This window comes from Panthera onca, chromosome A1 (genome assembly GCF_046562875.1).
Source record: "Panthera onca isolate mPanOnc1 chromosome A1, mPanOnc1 haplotype 2, whole genome shotgun sequence".
NCBI classification, from domain to species: domain Eukaryota; kingdom Metazoa; phylum Chordata; class Mammalia; order Carnivora; family Felidae; genus Panthera; species Panthera onca.
In genome coordinates this window covers 78,326,351-78,348,515 of record NC_138339.1, presented here as the reverse complement: position 1 = coordinate 78,348,515, position 22,165 = coordinate 78,326,351, and the positions used below count along the sequence as shown (strand labels likewise).

At 34.4% G+C, this 22,165-nt stretch overlaps 2 long non-coding RNA genes across 2 annotated transcripts in view; one reads left to right on the top strand and one right to left on the bottom strand.

Annotated features, from left to right (window-relative positions):
• Nucleotides 1-8,358, top strand: part of LOC132681135 (uncharacterized) — a 142,964-nt gene extending 134,606 nt beyond the window's left edge. Inside the window, exons 5-6 of the long non-coding RNA XR_009610884.3 lie at nucleotides 3,477-3,524; nucleotides 6,969-8,358. This is a non-coding gene — a long non-coding RNA (uncharacterized LOC132681135). The remainder of the gene's footprint in view (nucleotides 1-3,476; nucleotides 3,525-6,968) is intronic.
• Nucleotides 1-22,165, bottom strand: part of LOC132681136 (uncharacterized) — a 181,089-nt gene that overhangs the window by 135,371 nt on the left and 23,553 nt on the right. The gene's annotated exons all lie outside the window — the stretch shown is intronic.

Genomic DNA, 22,165 nt, shown 5'->3' with positions numbered 1-22,165 from the left:
CTTGAAAAAGAATAAAATTTGGTAAATCCTTTAAACCAGTACACGTTCAGATATATGTTTGTTCAGATGTTCTGTGGTTCTAAGAAATTTTATAAAAAAATTGTAATTCTTGGTCAACTAACAAATAAAAACCAATACTTATGAGCTTCTTAACAGTATTTACATATTTTACATAGAATAAATATATACACACTATAATGATCATTTGATAAAATTTGTAAAATATTATAAATCAATATATACTTATATTTTAATGTCAAGGACAACTGATGCATCTTCACAGACTTCAGAAAAAGTTACTGGAAATTTGTATATCAGAGTCCTGACACAATTATATGAAAATCAACCTAAAATGAAAATCCATATAATATATGTAACTGAAAATATTACTTAAGGCAATGGGAAAATACCATAATATCACATGGAAAATTTTGTTAACAAGTTTTCTTTAGGATACAATCCTTATAATATCTCTTATTTCTACATTTCAAAAGTAAGAATATTATCAACAGGCTTGGATACACCCATGCAGAATAAGGATAACTAAATTATCAATCTTTATTTGAATGCCTACAAAGTTACAAGCTTCTAATTAGGTGAGCACAATGAAAGAGATAAAATGTCCAAGGAATATTTTGCCTAGTAAAGATGACAGGCAAGTAAATAATTTCAGTATGTCATGAACTCTATGACAGATTAGAGTATAGGCTTTTATGGTAGTTCATGCAAGTGTACCTTTTATGAAGAAAGGAAATAATGACTGAAGCCATGTGGAGTGAGTTGTCCTCTAAATTGAACCTTAAAGTTGAATGGGAATTGGTCATGTGAAATTGGGGGTCAAGTTGATTCCCCCAGATGGACCAATAAACGAAATACCACAAAGGCAAAAAGAATGGCACATTCAGAAGGGTAAAGATGTGTGCACATCTAGGCGTGATGTCCAGGGAAGGAAAAGGTAAGAGAAAAGTCTCAAAAAGTAGATATGTTAAGATCTTAGGTGTCTCGCTGGTAGCCAGAACTTTAGAAATTGTCACTGTGTTACTTCTCTAAAACTCAAATTTTTCCAGTTATATGCCAGTTGTGTCATATAACCAGATTTTGTAGCCATATGGAATAAACTGAAAATAATTTCATACTAGAGTGCCAGCCTGCCATTAAAATATATGAAAATATGAGGCCAAGAGCCACATCCCACTGTCAAGACCTGGAGGCCACAACAGATAACTGGCAGTTCTATTAAACCACCCAGAGCATTATCCCATCATCTAAGGAGCATCAGTCTCTTATCTGTGCTTTATTACTCAAAAAGCTTCTGACATATTTTAGAGGTAGATTTCCAAACGCAGATATTTCAAAAGGCTATCATTTTATCTACTGATAATAATGGCCTGAATGTAAACAAGGGATATTTCCAATGTATTTACCTGTGTCCATAGTAAATGTGAAACACTCCATTATTTTTAAAATATTAAAAACAATACTAAAATGCTGAAATAAAATGACTGTACGTTTATTTGAGTAGTAGCATTTATAACTGACTTTGACATTTTGAATTTTGTCCTAGTTTTTCTATTTTATATAAGTAGGGAGAAGGGGAAGAGCCAAATGAACATTTACTTGAAATGACTAAGTAGTAAACTAACCAGCTACTGCTTCAAGATGTGATGCTCCATTTGGATATGCAGGAAGTATCAAAACCATGAACATTAAACAACAAATCATTCCTTAAAAGCCTGGTTGGGTACTGTAATCATCTATGGAGAGTATGAAAAGTACAGACTCTCAACAGAGTCTCCCAAGATAAGGATTGAAAAAACTGGGTAGAGACACAATCATTTATATTTCTACTGAGTGCTTCAGATGAGATTGAAACCACACGCACACGCACGGTCATTTGAGAAACGGAGCTACAGGGATTACCTTTTCAGCTTAGATCTGAGCCAGGAAATAAGTTTTCTGTTTAATATACACATTAAAACTTTTATTTAGATCAAGTTACAGGCAAGGGCCCAGTGGTCTCAGAATTTAGAGATAACAGGAGATATGTAGCTCTCCAAATTGAACTAATTATACAATAACTATAGTTATAGGCAATTTTCAAAACATTAGTGATGAATCTTATAAAGTGAAATTTGTGAAGGTAAAACAGAATGTTAATATGGACTCTCCCCATTACTGTTTTGCCTGAACCCCAAAGTCAAAGAATTTACAAAAGATTACAAATATCCCCTCATCCAGAAGAAAGGTGAATGACCCTTTACACTTTTTACAGATAAATTCTGCCCATGTTAGTGATCATCTCTGTCCAGAGTATAAAATGATGGGATTGAACTTTGCAAGGGAAGATTTCGTCAGAAAGTACTGTCAGCAGAATATATTTTTTCCTCAAGATCAAGATGGAAAGGGAGAGGGAGAGAGGGAGAGAAGGAGAGGAGAAAGGAAGAGAGAGAGAAAGGTTTTCCTCACACCTCAAACTAAGAGAAAGGGGGTTATGAAATCATTCAAATAGTTAAGTTTTTCATACTGCCAGGAGATCTGGAAATATTATCCATGTGACAAAGCTTATAAAAAATCATTATTCTAAAATGTGGCAAAATAAGGCAAACATTCTGGGGCCAAGTCCTTTTGGTATACAATGATGACCAAAAAATACACAATAGTAGTCTAAAGTAATATACATACTTGATCTTACTACTTTGTATGATTGATTTATAGTTTTCAGACTAAGTAAAATTTCTTCTTGTAGGCTTTCCTACTGTACTGACACAAAGAAATTCCATCTGGTGGAACAGATTGCTCTGAAGATCTATGGCCTGTTGAGCATTAACCAGTTTTATATCTAACCCAGCAATGCTATACTAATATTTCTTTGTTAAATTGACTATAAATAATTTAGCTTCTCTGATATCTGTTGAACCAATTATAATAACTTAATTTCCCCCTCATTAATTAATAGGTTAAATAAGATCATATATTGGCTCATTTTATGTTTGCATTAAAGCTATGATCTTACCTTTTTGAAAACTACTGTTTTTCAAGCGTAATAGCGTGGCAGTGTAAAAAGGGATAACTATATCACAATGATCTGTCCGCCTCACTAGGATTGTGGGGAGGGAAATAACTTCATCTGGGAATCGTTTCTCACAACTACTTCCTAAAGAATCAATATGATTTCGTCATAGAGTTGTACATGGTGTTTCACCAAAGCCTTCATTAATAATGGGTTATATAAAACATATGATGTATGTTTATTTTATATTAACTTGAGGGTAAAATTTTACTTTTGATAATTATATTTTCATAGTTTTGAGTGGTTGAGGAAGTATAGCCTGTAAGCTCTTTAAGTGTAAACAAGTCTTTGTAGACTCCCAGAGTATTGCAAGCAAAACCCAGAACTTTACCCTTGTATCTCTGTTTCCCTGTCTCATTTACTCCAGATTTTTACTGACTTTGACTTTGTGTTTCTGTTTTTCTAGTTCGCTGGTGGCAGAGGTCTGTTTAGGTGAAAGATGACAGAGAATTAGGTAAGGACTGGAAAAACTAGTTCATGTTTTTCTCTCAGTGAAGCTAGTAAAACATCTTGTTCCATGATAGCAAGAGAACAATCTTGTTTACCACTGTATCCCAAATGTCTGTCAAAGAGTTTTGCAAAGAGTAGGCATTCAGTAAATACTTTTCTAGTAAGTAATATTTTTGCTTCCGTGAGTCTGTTTAGTTTACTCCTTGTTCTGCTTATTACGTTAATAGTTAGTAATGTTTCTGCCCATTAATTGCACCCCCCTTTCTCTTCTGAGTTTAGCAAACTGTATTTTTAATGAAGAGAATTAACTCTCAAAATTCCATTCTATGTGACCATACTGAGGTCTTATATAGCCACTATATCCTATTTAATGGAAGGTGCTCATCTCCAAATGGCAAAATAGCTTTTGATAAATATTAACATCAAGAAAAATATAATTATAGATAGAATTCTACCAACAATAGATTCTGTTTTCTGACAGGTTCTTATCAAAGTGTGGATATATTTATGTTTAATGTCTGGATTAGAAATATAGATGGACCAATTTGTTTCAGTACTGCTGGGATATATTGAGCTGTTAGAAAACTGGCAAGATCTCTAATAAATTAATGTTTCCATAATACTATAATGTTTTTATGAAAATTGATACGGGGTCAGAAAAGAAATGTTAGCAAAAATAACAAAATATAAAGTTTTAGGTATAGTAACTAATATATAATCTCTGGCTCTCTATTTTATATCCTGAAGCCCTGGTGTAGTATACTGTGTTTCTAATTTTTCTAAATTATAAATCTAAGTCTTCCCTAAATACTTACTCCTTGAAATTCTCACTCTCTAATATTAAGTTTTCTCAAAAACTGACAAACCGTTCAGAGGTGTTTTCCATGATTGTACATGTCTATACTTCTGTTAAAATGTACTGCAAGGACTCAAATGGGAAAGAACATCTTAAACCATTTCCTCTTACCCAAGCATATCTGTCACTTAATATTTACTTAAGCCACTTTTTTGATAAGGCAAGATCATGTTAACTAGAATGATGTGCCCCGAGAAGATTAAATGAACCAACTATTATAATAAAAACCACTATTGTTCACTGTACATATAGAATTCACACTATAATGAGGTAGAAGCAAAGTCATCCACACTTAAAAACATTCTAACACTTCAAAAACTGCATATCAAAAGTGAACTTTCTACTTTTTGCCTCAAAGCTTTTTTTTTTTTGACTGTGCTCCAAAAAATGGCTTCAAAATTCATTCACATCCTGGGAGAGATTAATGAGTTCTTCTTACTTCTTATACATTTTGTTCTGAAATTCTCCCTGCAAACTATAATCAGACTTCTCTTTTTAAAACCCAAACTATTGTATCGATTTAGAATATGATTTTGCAGTGGGTTCTTTAGGGTATTTATATGAATAGGTCAAGTTGGCATTGGAAGTATTAATCTAAAATATCAAGAAACAGATTGAAAGAGACAGATTAAGGAATTGTCAAAACAAATAATATGAACCCAACAAATTAAGAAAACAATTAAACGGCAGTTAAAACAACTAAACAGTAATAGAAAAATATTGACAAACTTTATGAGCAAATGTATTACAATTTATTTCAGTCAGAGCAGATATCCATTTTGTGATCATAGCCATTGATAAGTTTGGTGGAAGCTATGGTGACATGAGTATGCACCTTATATTGGACATAATAATTCCTGGATATCATTAATCAAGTTTAGATAAGCCAATCAAAATGTACTTTGGTTAATGTAACATAAACAATAAGACATATCAACGTAAGATAACACATTTAAAAAAAGAAGGATGGGGGGCCTGGGTGGCTCAGTCGGTTGAGCGCCGACTTCGGCTCAGGTCACGATCTCGCGGTCTGTGAGTTCGAGCCCCGCATCGGGCCCCTGTGCTGACAGCTCAGAGCCCGGAGCCTGTTTCAATTCTGTGTCTCCCTCTCTTTGACCCTCCCCCATTCATGCTCTGTCTCTCTCTGTCTCAAAAATAAATAAACGTTAAAAAAAAATAAAAAAAAAAAAGAAGGATAAAAACCATATGATCATCTCAATAGGTGCAGAAAAAGTAGGTGAAAAAAAATTTAACATCAATTTATGATAAAAACTGAAGGGAGTATATACAAAGGGAACTTCAACATATTATATAGACCATAGATGATAAGCCCACAGCTAAAATCATGCTAAATAATGAAAATCTGAAAGTTTTTTCTCTAAGATAAGGAAGAAGACAAGGATGTTCATTCTCACCACTTTTATTCCACATAGTATTGGAAATCTTAGCCAGAGCAATTAAGCAAGAAAAAGAAATAAAAAGCATTCAAATAAAAAAAGTCAAATTGTCATTATTTGCAGATGACACGATATTATATACAGTAAATCTTAAAGATTTCACCAATAATTGTTAGAACTAATAAGTTCAGTAAAGTTACAGGATACGAAATATATAAAAATGTGTTGCATTTCTGTACACTATCAGAAACAAATTAAGGAAACAGTCCAATTTGCAATTGCATCAAAAAGAATTTAGAGGGGCGCCTGGGTGGCTCAGTCGGTTGAGCGTCCGACTTCAGCTCAGGTCACGATCTAGCGATCTCGCGGTCCGTGAGTTCGAGCCCCGTGTCGGGCTCTGGGCTGATGGCTCAGAGCCTGGAGCCTGCTTCCGATTCTGTGTCTCCCTCTCTCTCTGCTCCTCCCCCATTCATGCTCTGTCTCTCTCTCTATCTCAAAAATAAATAAACATTAAAAAAAATTTAAAAAAAAGAATTTAGAAATAAATTTAACTGGGGAGATGAAAGACCTGTACAATGAAAGCTGTAAGACATTGGTGAAAGAAATTGAAAAAAGACAAATAAAAAGATATCCCATGGTTATATATTGCAAAAATTACTATCACCCACATATTATATCCCATTAACATTACCATATTACTCAAAGTGATCTACAGATTCAATTCAACCTCTATCAATATTCCACTGGCATTTTTCACGGAAATAGAACAAGTATAACACTTGTATGGAACCACAAAAGACCCTGAAGAATCAAAGAAATCTTGACCACCCCCCCCCCATAAACAAACACAAAAGACAAACAAAAAAAACTAAAGCAAAAAACAAAACTGAACACATAATTGATTTCAAACTACATTACAAAGCTACAGTAATCAAAACATTATAGTACTGGCATTAAAAAGGGACACATATCAATGGAATAGAATAATAGACAGCCCAGAAATAAGCCTATGCATATATAGTCAATTAACTACAAAGGAGTCAAGAATATACCATGAAAAGATAGTCTCTTCAATAAGTGGTGCTAGGAAAACTGCACCACTATTTAACACCATATACAAAAACTAACTCAAGGTGGTTTGAAGACTTGAACATAAAACCTGAAACTATAAAAGTTTTTTTTTTTAATTTTTTAGGCTTATTTATTTAAGTGTGAGTGGAGGAGTGGCAGAGAGGGAGACAGAATCCCAAGCAGGCTCTGCCCTGCCAGCACAGAACTCAACATGGGGCTTGAACTCATGAAACTATGAAATCATGTCCTGAGCTGAAACCAAGAGCTGGATGCCCAACTGACTGAGTCACCCAGGTGCCCCGAAACTATACAACTTATAAAAGAAGACATAGGCTGTAAGGACCTGGATATCAGTCTCAGTGATGATTTTTCAGTTGTGAAATAAAAAGCAAAGGAAACAAAAGCAAAAATAAACAAGTGGGACTGCCTCAAACTGAAATCTTTCTGCAGAGTGAAGGAGAGCATCAACAAAATGAAAATGCATCCTATGAAGTAGGAGAAAATATCTGAAAATTGTATCCAAGAAGGTCTTAATATCCAAAAATACATAAAGAACTTATACATCAGTTGGGAAAAAATAAACTGATTAAAAAATGGGCAGAGGGACCGAGTAGACGTTTTTCCAAAAAGAACATAGAAATAGATAACAGGTAGATGAAAAGACACTCAACATCACTAATTACCAAGAAAAGGAAATCAAAACCACAATGATCTCACACCTATTAGGATGGCTATTATCAAAAAGATGAGAAGTAACTAATGTTGAAGAGGAGGTGGTGAAAAGGAAACCCTTGTGCACTGTTGAGGGGAATGTAAATTGGTGTAGTCACTATGGAATAAAGTATGGAGTTCCCATTAAAAATTAAAATAGAACTACTATATGATCCAGAAATTCCACTTCGGTATATTTATCTGAAGGAAATGAAAGCACTAACTCAAAAAGATATATGCCCTGCCATAGTTATTACAGCATTATTTACAAAAGCCAAGACATGGAAACAACCTAAGTGTCCATCAATGGATGAATGGATAAAAAATGTGATATGTATTTATAGTGGAACTTACATATATATTTATACACACACACACACACACACATAACTGAATATTATGTAGCCATAAAAAAGAATCTCTGATACTATAGATGGGCCATGATGACTTTATGCTAAGTGAAACAAGCGAGAGAAAAACAAACTGTAAGATCTCATTTATATGTGCAATCTAAAACAAAACACCTCATAGATATAGAGAACAGATTGGTGGTGGCCAGAAGAAGGGGATGGGGGTGGGCAGAATGGGTGAAAGGGGTCAAAAGATATAAACTTCCGACTGTAAATTAAAGGTTGTGGATGTAATGTACAGCATAGTGTCTATAGTTAATACTATATTGTATATTTGAAAGTTGCTGTGAGAATAAAATTTGAAAGTTCTCATCACAAGAACTGTGTAGTAATGCATATTACCTCAACTTATTGTAGTGATTATTTCACAGTATATACAAGTATTAAAATATTATTTTGCACACTTGAAACTAATGTTATATGTTAATTATATCACAGTAAAAGAAAAGGAATAGGGGCGTCTGGGCGTCTCAGTTGGTTTAGAGTCCACCTTTAGCTCAGGTTATGATTTTATGGTTTGTGAGTTTGAGCCCCACGTCAGGCTCTGTGCTGATAGCTGGGAGCCTGCTTCAGATCCTCTGTCTCCCTCTTTCTCTCCTCCTCTCCTGCTTGCACATGCTCTCTCTCCAAAATAAATAAAATTAAAGAAAAAATAATAATACATACACTGACTTGGACTCATCCATTTGAAATCATCGTTCTTCTACAATTTTAAAGGAAGTTAATGAAAACCTAGGTTATATTTTATTTCAATTGTACAATTTTCTATATATTTAAAGGTAAACCAGATGCTCCTTAACCTATATAGACTTATATTCCATATAGTAATGAATTTAACTTAAATTCAACTGACCCAAAGTGACAGGCTCTACTCCCTCTTAATCATTAAACCCTAAAGCAAACATTGAATGACAATATTTAAAGTTATTGTTATTTTCAAATGGAAAGCCCTTTCCAAATTAGGTGATCATCCAAAAACAAACCTAGAGCATATTACTCGATAAGATTTAAAGCCACTTTAAATGATCACTGGAGGAAAAAAGTGTGCATCAATTTTCAAGGTTCTAAAAGGTAAATTAATTCCTATCTTGGCATTTATTCTGAAGAATCCCTATGTTAAGAAAATTATTTTATCCTAAGTTTACATGTTATATCAGACCAAGAATGTTTATTTTTTAAGTCAAATTTTTATAGTAGAAATATTTCTTAGGTTTTCCTCATTCTATCGGTTTAATTAAGAACATTAAATAATTATGTTGTCACCTAAAATACTTAAATTTGAAAAGGTTACCAACATGATTTTCCCTATGTCCTCTTTTTAATAAGGGTCCTTATTCTAAGCATCCATGCTTTGATTTTCAGCATTTTAATTTGCAAAAGTCACTACGGGAGGTTTGTGTACAGAGAGATTGTGTCCTTTTATAATGTTGACATTATGTTTTAAATTTTTAATGTAGGTTTGCAGTAACTCAGTTTGAAAATTGGATGAAATCAACGCTCCCACAAACTAAATTTTTCATTAACTTAGTGGAAAGCCTAAGGATGTCTATAGTTGCCAATATACAGTTACATTTTCCTATTTATCTATTCAAACAGTTCCAGAAAAGGTGAGATTGAATTTTAACAGTGGTTGGGATGCTGTAGATATTTATCACTAGAAGGATAAAATAGTCTTTGCAATGATTTCACTGCAAGCCAAGAAGAGCAATCAGAAATATTAATTATGACAGAAAGTGAGTGCTGTTAGACATAGGTCTTTTTTTAAATGTTTATTTATTTATTTTGAGAGAGAGTGAGTGAGAGGAGGAGCAGAGAAAGAGGGAGAGAGAGAGAATCCTAAGCAGGCTCTGTGCTGTCAGTGCGGAGCCCGACCTGGGGCTTAATCTCACAAAATGCAAGATCATGACCTGAGCTGAAATCAAGAGTCAGACACTCAACCAGCTGAGCCATCCAGGTGCCCCAGATAATAGGTCTTAAATAGCCTTGGAGTCTTAGTTTTACTTAAGGAAATAAAAGGAAAAAGTGCAGTTGCACAAAGAATGTTTTTCTTTAATGGGAAATTGTTTTGTTTTTTTTTTTTTAGTTTTATTTTATACATCTACCCATAACATAGCTGGTCAAAATAATCACTATTTAAACTATTGTTTTAAAAATTCAATATTCTATTACTTTTAAACATAGGAATGTCTTAGAAAATTACATAAACTAAGGTAGACAGTAAGTACAATAGAAAAACAGCCACTTGTTTTTGGGTTTTTTGTTTTGTTTTGTTTTGTTTTCCCCAACATGGACCCCAGTAATACTTCTCCAATTCGCACAGGGTCTAATGTTGGGCAAGTGACACATTTCTTATACCAGAAGGTTTATATACAAATGAAGCTCTTGGATTAGGATATATCCATGATCTTGTAAATTTAAACCTCGCTACACAGTTTCCTATTTACTTTCTGCAGTGGTAAAAGTTAAAAGCCTCATAACCTTTCTATTTCTATGGTCAAAACTAATTGAAACAATCCATAAACACTTTCAAGTTGAAAAAAACATCATTTATTGAAGCAGTGTAGTTCACTATTTGCAGTTTTTCTGATCTATCATAGATCTAATGTGACACTTGCCTAGGTGACATCAAAACTACATGTAGTGTTTTCTTAGAAGTGACTCTGAGAGACTCCATTATACCACAATACACCAGACTCTTACTAGACTCAAATAAAGACTATTTCCTAAACAAGGAACACTGGGACTTGTTTTAATAAACTAAGTTCAGGCCTATTAGGAATTTTTGCTTAATTAGCTCAACTTAGGTGAACCCCCACCCCCATCCCTCTTCCTGCACTTAAAAATTCCTAATTGTACCACTTAGCAAACCATGCAATCACTTCCATCATGGGTTTCCTTCTCTTGGAATTAATAGACCTAGTTTCATGCGTATGTTTTGTTGTTGTTCTTTGTTTTGTTTTGTTCTTACCTTCAGTAATCTTCTTACACTTTAACAGTATAAAGGAGCCACTCAGATTTCTTCAGAAGTTTCACTCACAAGTGCTGTGCTACTTGTCAACAGAAAGTGAAAACATTAGCTCTCATGGGTTCTTTTTTGCTCAGCTTAGTCTTCTGCTGGTCCCACACTGAGCGAGTCTTCTATAGAGAATTATAGTCTCCTGTGAGAGTTTAATTCATTAAGGCATTTTTCATTTTTTCCCTTAAAATGTTTGTTTTGCTTAGTTTTCTTTTTGTCATTTTGGCAGGAGAAGAGAAACTAGTGCAGACTTTTTCAGAATTTGTGTTTTTCATCTGTAAAAGAAAATCTTTCTGTGTCTATTCCATGTGAAACATGGTACCGCCAAGTTTTAAACAAGTTTTTCATGCTTTTAAATAGAGTGTTAATATGGTTTTACAAATATAAAAAGGGAGAAATTTTTATATGATATTTCAAGTAAAATGAATCATTTAAATTAGAGTATTTTGATAATATAATTTTGCCCTGGTTTTACCAGAGTATAAAAATGTAAGTGTCAGGGTGCCTGGGTGGCTCAGTCGGTTAAGCAGCCAACTTCTGCTCAGGTCATGAACTCTTGGCTCATGAGTGAGAGCCCCGTATTGGGCTCTGTGCTGACAGCTCACAGCCTGGAGCCTGCTTTGGATTCTGTGTCTCCCTCTCTTTCTGCCCCTCCCTCTCCCCTCTCTTTCTCTCTCAAAAATAAATGAACATTAAAAAAAATGTAGGTGTAATCTAGGTTGTGCAATATTTACTGTCTTATAGAAAACATAAATAATCAAAACTTCCTATTCTCTATAACAAATTTACTAGGTTTAGGCTACTTTAATTTCATAGATGTTTAAGATTAACCTAAGGTTATATTAACAGTGAAAAATGTAAATTATGAATCCAAACAAATTGAATTATAATATCCAGTATCTTCACAAATTAGATTATTTCTGGTAGCTTCAGACATGGTAAAATTTACATGAAACTACAGAGTTTCCTTAATAGAATTACTTAGACCAAATGCCATATTTTGTAGGATGGTTTTTAAATCAGTGCTAAATGAATTGTTCTTTAGGGATGCCTTAAATCTAATTTCTGAGATACCTATTTGGCTTTGAAAATCTGAGAGATCTTATTGATTGAATGGTTTTAATTAAGAAGAAAAGCAATAAAATCAAATTCCTAAGATGGAGAGAACAAGCATTTAGACTTATGCAATAGCTACTTATTACATTCTTTCTTACATCTTAAGTACTTTGTTCTTTTTTATTTTTAAATTTATCTTATCTTTTTGTTATAAGAACACTTATCCTGAGATCTACCTTTCTAACAATGTTTTGAGTGTATAATGTAGTAAGTACTGTTCACTATAGACACAATGTTTTATGGCTTATCTTTAGAATTTACTCATCTTGCATAAGTAAAACTTTATACCCAATGAACAGCAACTCCCAAACACTCCCTCCCCCAGGCCCTAGCAACCACCATTCTATGATCTATGACTCTATTTTACGTATCTCATATAAATTTGAATCATAGTTTTCTGTGACTGGCTAATTTCACGTAGCATAATGTCCTCCAGGTTAATACATGTTGTTGCATATGACAGGATTTTCTCCTTTTTAAGGCTGATTAATATTCTGATTGTATGTATATATCCAAGATTCTTTAGCCATGCAGCTCTTGAAGAACCTTCAGGTTGTTGCCATATGTTGGATAGTATGGATAATGCAATGAACCTGAGAGTGCATAAATCTCTTTGAAATCTTGACTTCAATGATTTTGGATATATATCCAAAATTGACATTTCTGGTTCATATGATCTGTTTTTATTTTATTTCTTAAAAGTTTTTCTTTTTTAATATTTATTTATTTTTGAGACACAGAGTGTGAGCGGTAGAGGGGCAGAGAGAGAGGGGGAGACACAGGACAAGAAACAGGCTCCAGGCTCTGAACTGTCAGCACAGAGCCCAACACAGGACTAGAACCCACAAACTGTGAGATCATGACCTGAGTGAAGTCAGACTCTTACCAAATGAGCCACCCAGGCGCCCCCGTATGATCTGTTTTTAATCTTTTTAGGAAGCCCCATATTATTTCCCATAGTGCTAAACCATTTTACATTTCCACCAAGAGAGCATAAGGGTTGCCTTCTCTTCACATCTTTGCCAACTGTTCTGGTCTTTTTCATAATAGCCATCTTAACAGGTGTGAGGTGATATCTCATTATGGTTTTTATTTGCATTTTCCTCATGAAGAGTGATGTTGAGCACTTTTTCATATACTTGTTACCTGTTTGTATGTCCTCTTTGGAAAAATGTCTATTCAGTTCCTCTGCCCATTTCTAATCAGATTATTTGTGGGATTTGTTTTGCTATTGAGTTGTATGAGTTCTTAATATATTTTCAATATTGACACTTTATTAGATACCATTTGGAAATATTTTCTCCCCTTCTGTAGGTTGCCTTTTCTTTTTGTTGGCCATTTCCTTTGCTTTGCAGAAACTTTTCAGTATGATGTAGTCCCACTTGTTTATTTTTGCTTTTGTTGCCTTTGCTTTTGTTGTCAAACCCAAGATTAATCATTAATACTGACATTAAGGAGTTTCCTTCTAGGAGTTTTATGGTTTCAGGTTTCACATTCAAATCTTTAATCCACTGTGAGTGACTTTTGTGTATGGTGTATGATAGTGGTCCAGTTTCATTCTTCTTCTTTTTTTTTTTTTTTTTTACGTTTATTTATTTATTTTGAGAGAGAGGGAGAGTGAACAAACAGAGGAGTAGCAGAGAGAGAATCTCTGACAACACAGGGCTCAGGGCTCAATCTCATGAACTATGAGATCGAGAGTCACTTACCTGACTGAGCCACCTAGGCATGCCTAGGTTCATTCTTTTCATGGGGCTGTCCACATTTCCCAACACCATTTATTGAAGAGACTATTTTTCCTCATTGTGTATTCTTGGCTACTTTGTAGTAAATTAATTGACCAAATATTCCTAGGTTTATTTCTGGGCCTTCTATTATGTTACTTTGATCTATGTGTCTGCTTTTATCATTATAACATACTGTTTTGTTTATTATAGCTTTGTAATGTAGCTTGAAGTCAGGAAGCATGATGCCTTCACCATTTACCTTTCTCAAGATGGCTCTGATTATTCAGGATCTTTTGTGGTTCCATACAAATACTAGGATTATTTTTTGTATTTATGTGAAAAATGCTGTTGGAGTTTTTTTTTGTTTTTGTTTTTGTTTTTGTTTTTTTTGTTTTTTTTATCAGGATTGGATTGAATATGTAGACTGATTTGGATAGTATTGACATTTTCACAGTATGAATTCTTCTAATCCATGAGCAGTATAACTGCTGATGCTTTAGGCTGAGGCCTCAAATAATTCACAAGCTGAGTGACAGTATAGTTTTCTTATGTATATGTATGGTTTTAAGATAATTTCCAATGACTTGTTTTTGGATTCACTGATTGTTCATCTATTCAATCAAGTCTGTGGTTGAAGCTTTCCATTGAATTTTTCAATACAGTTATTGTATTTTTCAGTTTCAGAATTTGGTTTATTTATGTTTTTTCTTTGTTGATAGTCTTATTTTGTTCATGCATTAGTATCCTTGATTTTGTTTAGTTGTCCATCTGTGTTCTCTTGTAGTTCACTATTAAGAAGATTATTTTGCATTATTTTTTAGGCAATTCGTAAATATCCATTTCTTTAGAGTAGGTTACTGGGAATTTATTTTGTTCCCTAGGCTGTGTCATATTCCCTTTATTCTTCAAGTTTCTTGCTTTGCATTGGTGTCTGTGCATTTGAAGAGACAGCCATCTTTCTTGGACTTTATGGATTTTCTCTAACAGGGAAAAAGCTTGACCATTCAACATGACTAGAAATTTTTGGAAACTCTGAAACCTTTTCTATGCATGTATATACTGTACTCTTTCCCTCCCTTTGGAGAAGTCTCCTTAACTTGCAAGCCATGGTAGCCACAGGAGGCAACCTGCCCAATTCCCCCAGTGCCAGGGACTGCAAGTTCACAACATTGGAAGCCCATTCCTCTCTTCTCCTGGGGAGGTCTCAGGGTTGTGTGACTATCCATAGTCTCTCAGAACTGTGCCACCTACCATAAGCTAACATTCTTTTCCCTTGTTCTTAGCTGCCCACAGACTGTGCTCCTATGACATAAGACAGAAACAAATACCTCAGGCCAAAGTGATCTCTCTCAGTACTGAGTACTGGAAAAGATAACATACATGTACAAAAATAAATAAATCTTTGTGGTATTTCATACTGGTTTTCCTTTCACCACTGCAAATTTTAAAAAGTAAATTAATTAAAATAAAACAAAAAGAAACCTTTTAGGTAGAATTCACTGACTATAAATAGTTCTCTGTTTTTTTCTCAGATTTACTATATCCATTTATAATAGACTATTTTTAAAGTAGTTTTAGTTTCACAGTAATGCTGATAAAAAAGTATACATAATTCCCACATACCACCTGCTCCAACACGTGCATAGCCTCCTCCATTAACAACATCCCCCATCCAAGCCAGCACATTTATTATAATCAATGAACCTACATTGAAACATTGTCACTCAAAGTTTATAGTTTACCTTAGGGTTCACTCTTGGTGTTGTACATCTGTGGATTTGACAGATGTATACTAACATATATCCATCATTAGGGTATCATACAGAATGGTTTCACTGCCCTAAAAATTCTCTGTGTTGCACCTATTCATCTGTCCCTCCCCACAACCTGTGGTAACGACTGACCCTTTCACTATCTTCATAGTTTTGCCTTTTCTAAAACAACACACAGGTGAAATCATATAGTATGTAGCCTTTTCAGATTGGTTTATTTCATTTAATAATGTACATCTAAAGTTTCTCCCTGTCTTTCATGATTTAGTAGCCTGTTCCTTATTAGCATTAAATAACATTCCATTGTCTGGATGTACCACAGTTTATTTCTCCATTCACCTATTGAAGGAAATCTTGGTTGTTTTTACATTTTGGCTATTATAAACAAAGATTCTGTAAACATAAGTATACAAGTTTTTGCATAGACTTAAGTTTTCAGCTCACGTGGGTAAATGCCAAGAAGCACCATTGCTAGATGGCAAAGTAAATGTTTACTTTTGTAAGAAATAGCTAAACTGTCTCCCAAAGTGGTTGTACCATTTTGTATTCCCACCAGCAATGAATGGGAGTTCCTGTTGCTCCACATCCTAACCAATATTTGGTGCTGTCAGTGTTTTATCAGTTTTTGCTATGTGTGTAGCATTATTTCATGGTTATTTTAATTCACAATTCTCTATGTGCCTATGATGATGAGCATCTTTTCATATGCTTATTTCTCATAAGTAACATGTCTGTTCAGGTCTTTTGTTCATTTTTTAATTGGTTTATTAACTTTTTTATTGTTCATTTTAAAGCATTCTTTGTAAATTTGGATAATTGTCCTTTGTCAGATATATTTTTGTAAATATTTTCTCCCAGCCTGTAGTTTGTCTTCTCATTCTCTTGACTTGTATCCAATTCTCACCTTTATTAAAGCTGGGCATACTGGAGCCACATGTCAATCAGGGTTATATAAAAGACTTGGCTAGTGTCTGTTCATTCTAGAATATTAATAGTAGTGTCAGATATGGTTCAATTCTAGTCCCATATCTCCTACTTACGAAATGTGTAACCTTCAGATTACTATTAAAACCTTTTAACATTTATCTCATCAAATGATTTTTAATGAGAATGAAATAGCATATGTGTTATCAAAGCTTTGTCACAGAATGTAAAGAATAGAATCTATGCAGATACATAAACTAATGGTATGGTGTTAAAAGGATAGATGAGGAATTAATTAAACAGTGCAATCTTAGCTGGTGCTCACTCAGATCTCATAGAGACCGTAATACTGTTCAGGAACCATATGATCATTTAGGAGACAGTACAGCCATGTGGCCATGGTTCATTTATTGCTTCCTTCGCAATAGCTATACATGATTTGCTATTCTAGTGCTTCTTCTGCACTCTTTGTTTGTATTGTTCAGCTCTGGATCTTGCCACTGCCTTTACTCTATTTCTGCATGTTTTATGCAAAACTCTTCAAGACAGGACTGATTAGTTTGGCTGGAAGAACACATATACCAGCATTATTATTAACCTCCTGAATCACTGTATGGTTTGATGGCTTTGGGCCAGATATATTTTCCATGCCCAGTCAGCTGTTGCAAGAATAACTGAGCCCTATGCTCTGGAAGAAAACACTCTGAACTTTCTAAAAATTCACTATATACATACATATATATATATATACACACACACATTTATTTATATATATATATTTAGTATATATACTATATATACACAATGTGGAGTTGTAGGCATGGTTCAACTAATAGTGTCATGAAAAATACTAAAAAAAAAAACCTGTGTCATTGTCTTTTGTATACAAAACTAAAATGCTAATATCTATCAATCTATTTCTTTGCTTATTTTGTGAAATTTGAGGTTTTCATATCCAGTAAACTGTTACCAGTTGTAAAAAAATATCTACAAAAATATATCTGACAAAGGACAAAAATATATCTGACAAAGGACAATTATCCAAATTTACAAAGAATGCTTTAAAATGAACAATAAAAAAGTGAATAAACCATGTTACCATGGTTGCCAGGGATCTATATATCTATATATTTATATAGATATATTTTATATATTTATATATATATATATTTATATTTTTCAAACATATAAAATGTATATACAAAATTTAATATTTTGTACCACTATACCTCTATCCCCTCCCCTCCCCTCCCCGCCCCCCCTCCCCTCCCCGCCCCCCCTCCCGTCCCCTCCCCGCCCCCCCTCCCGTCCCCTCCCCTCCCCTCCCCTCCCCTCCCCTCCCCTCCCCTCCCATCCCATCCCATCCCATCCCATCCCATCCCATCCCATCCCATCCCATCCCGAGAGAGGGAGGAGGGGAGAGGGGCAGAGGGAAAGAGAATTCACCTGAGTTGAATCATGACCTGAGCTGAAATCTAGAGTCGACTGCTCAACTGAGCCACTCAGGTGCCTCACTATACCTCTTAATCACTGAATTTCAACCATGCTGATTTTATTTTATTTTTTTTTTAATTTTTTTTTTTAACATTTATTTATTTTTGAGACAGAGAGAGAGAGAGCATGAACAGGGGAGGGTCAGAGGAAGAGAGAGACATAGAATCTGAAACAGGCTCCAGGCTCTGAGCTGTCAGCACAGAGCCCCACGCGGGGCTCGAACCCACAGACCGCGAGATCATGACCTGAGCCGAAGTCGGACGCTTACCGACTGAGCCACCCAGGCGCCCCCATGCTGATTTTATATCTGAAATTAGAAAACATGTCTCTTCCACAGGGGCTTTGTCTCTTTTTTTTCTGGGAGCATTCTTTCTAGATATTTTAAAGTTGATCTCATCTAGTAATTTCAGACTCAGCTTAAACATACTTCCTAAAGCATTAGACTTTCCCTGGCCAACCATCTAAGGTTACTCCCTATTCAATTACCAGGTTTTATTTTCTCTACGTTATATATCCATCTAAAATTGCTTTACTCTTCTATTTGTTATTGTACTGGAATATATGCACCATTAAGGCCTGGATTATGTCTTCTTTGTCACCCTGAATCACTAGCATCACACATTGGCTAGGACAGAGTAGATGCTTACCTGATGATATGAATATACTAATGGGTTATTAGCAGAGATTTAGAACACTATTCCCCTCAATCAGGTAAGGTATATCAAACACCTTGACACTACCCTGTGTAAAAAGTGGTGTTGACAAATGCTCCCCAAAATTGAATATATGAAAATGCCTTTTTTTTTTTTAATTTCCTAAGACAGGACTCATATATATTCCATCAATGTGTGGAAGCTTCATTTGCTGTTTGGTTTTCCAAGCATTTTGAATGCTCTCAAGACCCTGAAATTCTGCTAGTGTTGGAGTGGGAGTACCTCACAAACCATTGCAGTGATGCTACAGTCTCCCCAAAGCCTAGATTCTATGCTCCAGGCAACAAAAAAAACACAATAGTGTGGGGGTGCCTGGATGGCTCGGTCCGTTGAATGTCCAACTCTTGATTTCATCTCAGGTCATGATCCCAGGGCTATGCGATCAAGCCCTGTGTTGGGTTCTCTGCTGAACATGGAGCCTGCTTGGGATTCTCTCTCTCCCTTCCTCTCTGCCCCTCCCCTGCTCATTCTTTCTAAAAAGTTAAACACACACACACACACACACACACACACATACACACACACATACACAATAATTTGCTTTAATTTTCTGAAGTCTGGAGAGATCAGTTTCCTTTTAAAGTTCCCATAGCTTGCCACATGGTAACAGTTTACTGGATAAGAAAACCTCAAATTTCACAAAATAAGCAAAGAAATAGATTGATAGATATTAGCATTTTAGTTTCGTATACAAAGGACAATGACACAGGTTTTTTTTTTTAGTATTTTTCATGACACTATTAGCTGAACCATGCCTACAACTCCACATTGTGTATATATAGTATATATACTAAATAAAGTAAAAAACAGAATGAGGGGAAGCACAGAAAGAAATGAAGGAAATGAAGTAAGTTAAAACTTTGTATATTTTTCTTAGAGAGTTTTAACATTAAGTATTAAATTGCAAAAACATAAAACATATTTTTTTTCTTTTTAGTTTTCTCTGCTAACCAGCAGAACCAAAATGTGAGATCACTTTACCTGTTCCTGTGATTCTTAATGTAGACTATTTTATAAGAGTAGTTTGCACAGGAAGATTCCTGAAAATATTTTTTCACACAGCCAAGATCAAGTCTTTCTGGCAAAGTAATGGAGGTGCATTTCTGTATTAACAGGTTTTGTTGCCAGAGATCTTGTTTGTTTTTATTTTATTACTATGTATGTGTGTGTGTGTATGTATATATAGTGTGTGTATATATATATATATGTGTATATATATATATATATATATATATACACATATATATATATATATATGTGTGTGTGTGTATATATATATAGTGTGTGTGTGTGTGTGAGTGAGAAAGAGAGAGAGAGAGAGAGAGAGAGAGAGGGAGGACATGCATGAGGAGGGGAGAGGCAGAGAGAGAGGGAGAGAGAATCTCAAGCAAGCTTCATGCCCAGTGTGGAGCTTGATCCAGGACTCAGACTCATGACTGTGAGATCATGAAATGAGCTGAAATCAAGAGTTGAAAACTTACCTAACTGAGCCACCCTGCTACCCCAAAGATCTTGTTTCTAATGCAGGCATCAAAGAAAAGAATATGAACAAAGCAAATACCTTGTATAGAATTGTAGCAAAAAATGGTCCCTCAAAATCTGAAGACAATAGAAATGAATGTAAACAAAATGTGTAAACTTATTTGTAATAAATTTTTATCTGATATAAAGCCATAATTCAAGAAGATAGAAGGTAATAGCCTGTACATTGCAATATCTATTGAAACAGTGTTGACATGAATTTCAGGTCCTGGTAGAAATTACAGAAGAATTTTTAATATTATGCCCTTGGAATTAAATTTAAAATTGACTCTTTGCTACACTGAAATCAATTTTTATTATTTCTCTAATGGTATCATTTTGGAATTATAAACAGGCAATTTAATCAGAATAAAAGGGATTAGTTTACATATGTATATAGTTGTATCTTTTATTGGTTTATATATAACTTGAAGGAAATTGGAAAAATATTTTAGAACAATATTAATTGGGAGTACAAATAACAAAATCCATTCTGGGTAGATCAGTAAAATATGTTAGATTGTTCACAGATTCTTAGGGAGATCCAGAAAGTTGTAACTATGCCCAAATACGCCCATTAACACAAATGACACCTGCATCTGGGTACCAGCATTTCTGTCACTATAGTCCATGAAGAATCAGGTCTTCATTACCACACTGATTGACACCAAACCCAAATCTTGTTCACTTGTATGTGATTGATGAAACCTGGGTCATAAACCTGCACCTTAGATATAGAGAAGTCTGCCATTATAAGTTATCGGCCCTTTGTAATGGAAAATGAAGACATCAAATACAAGGAGTTATTACAACATTCCCAATGTTATGAAAGCACAAATAACAAATATATACTATAAAATCATGCCAGAGTTTATTAACAAAACTGCTTCGTACAACAGATAATTTAGATTTAGATATGATGACTTGAGTTCAAGGAAAGATTTCTGAAATTGAGTTCAGCTTTCTGGCCAAATGTGACATGTAGAGCTGTCCTCATTATCAGGATTAGAACTGAGTTATAACTTTTTCTTAAGTCCTGATATACTAATTCCCTGGAGTAATTCTAATTTCCCTAAAGAGCCCTCAAAACTTAAGCTTTTCACTTCAAACCCGCTAGAATGGCTAGAATAAAAAATCAGATAATAAGTATTGGCAAGGATGTGAAGAAATGTAAATCTAATATAGTGCACATAGGAAAGTAAAATCATGAAGACACTTTGAATGATGGTCTGGCAATTTCTCAAATAGTTAAACACAGAGTTAATATCCAAGAAATTCTAAGTTATGTATTCAAGAGAACTGAAATATATGTCTACACAAAACTTGCACAGGAATGTTTATAGCAGTATCATTTGAAATAGGCAAAAAGTGGAAATGTCTCCAAACTAATAGATGGATAAACAAAATACAGTATATCCAAACAATGGAATATTATTTGGTCATAACAGTGCTACATGCTACAACATGGATGATCTTTGAAAACATTATGGTAGGCAAAAAAAAAAAAAAAAAAAAAAAAAAAAGTTACACAAGAGCACATATTTATTTATTTATTTATTTTTAATTTTTTTTTTTAACATTTATTTATTTTTGAGACAGAGAGAGAGCATGAACGGGGAGGCTCAGAGAAAGAGGGAGACACAGAATCTGAAATAGGCTCCAGGTTCTAAGCTGTCAGCACAGAGCCCGATGCAGGGCTCGAACCCACGGACCGCGAGATCATGACCTGAGACGAAGTCGGACGCTTAACCGACTGAGCCACCCAGGCGCCCCAAGAGCACATATTTATAATTCCATTTATATGTAATGTACAGAACTAGGAAAATCTATAGAGGATCTAATATATAACATGGTGGCTATAGTTGATAACACTGTATTGTATAATTGAAATTTTCTAAGAAAGAACATAAATATTTT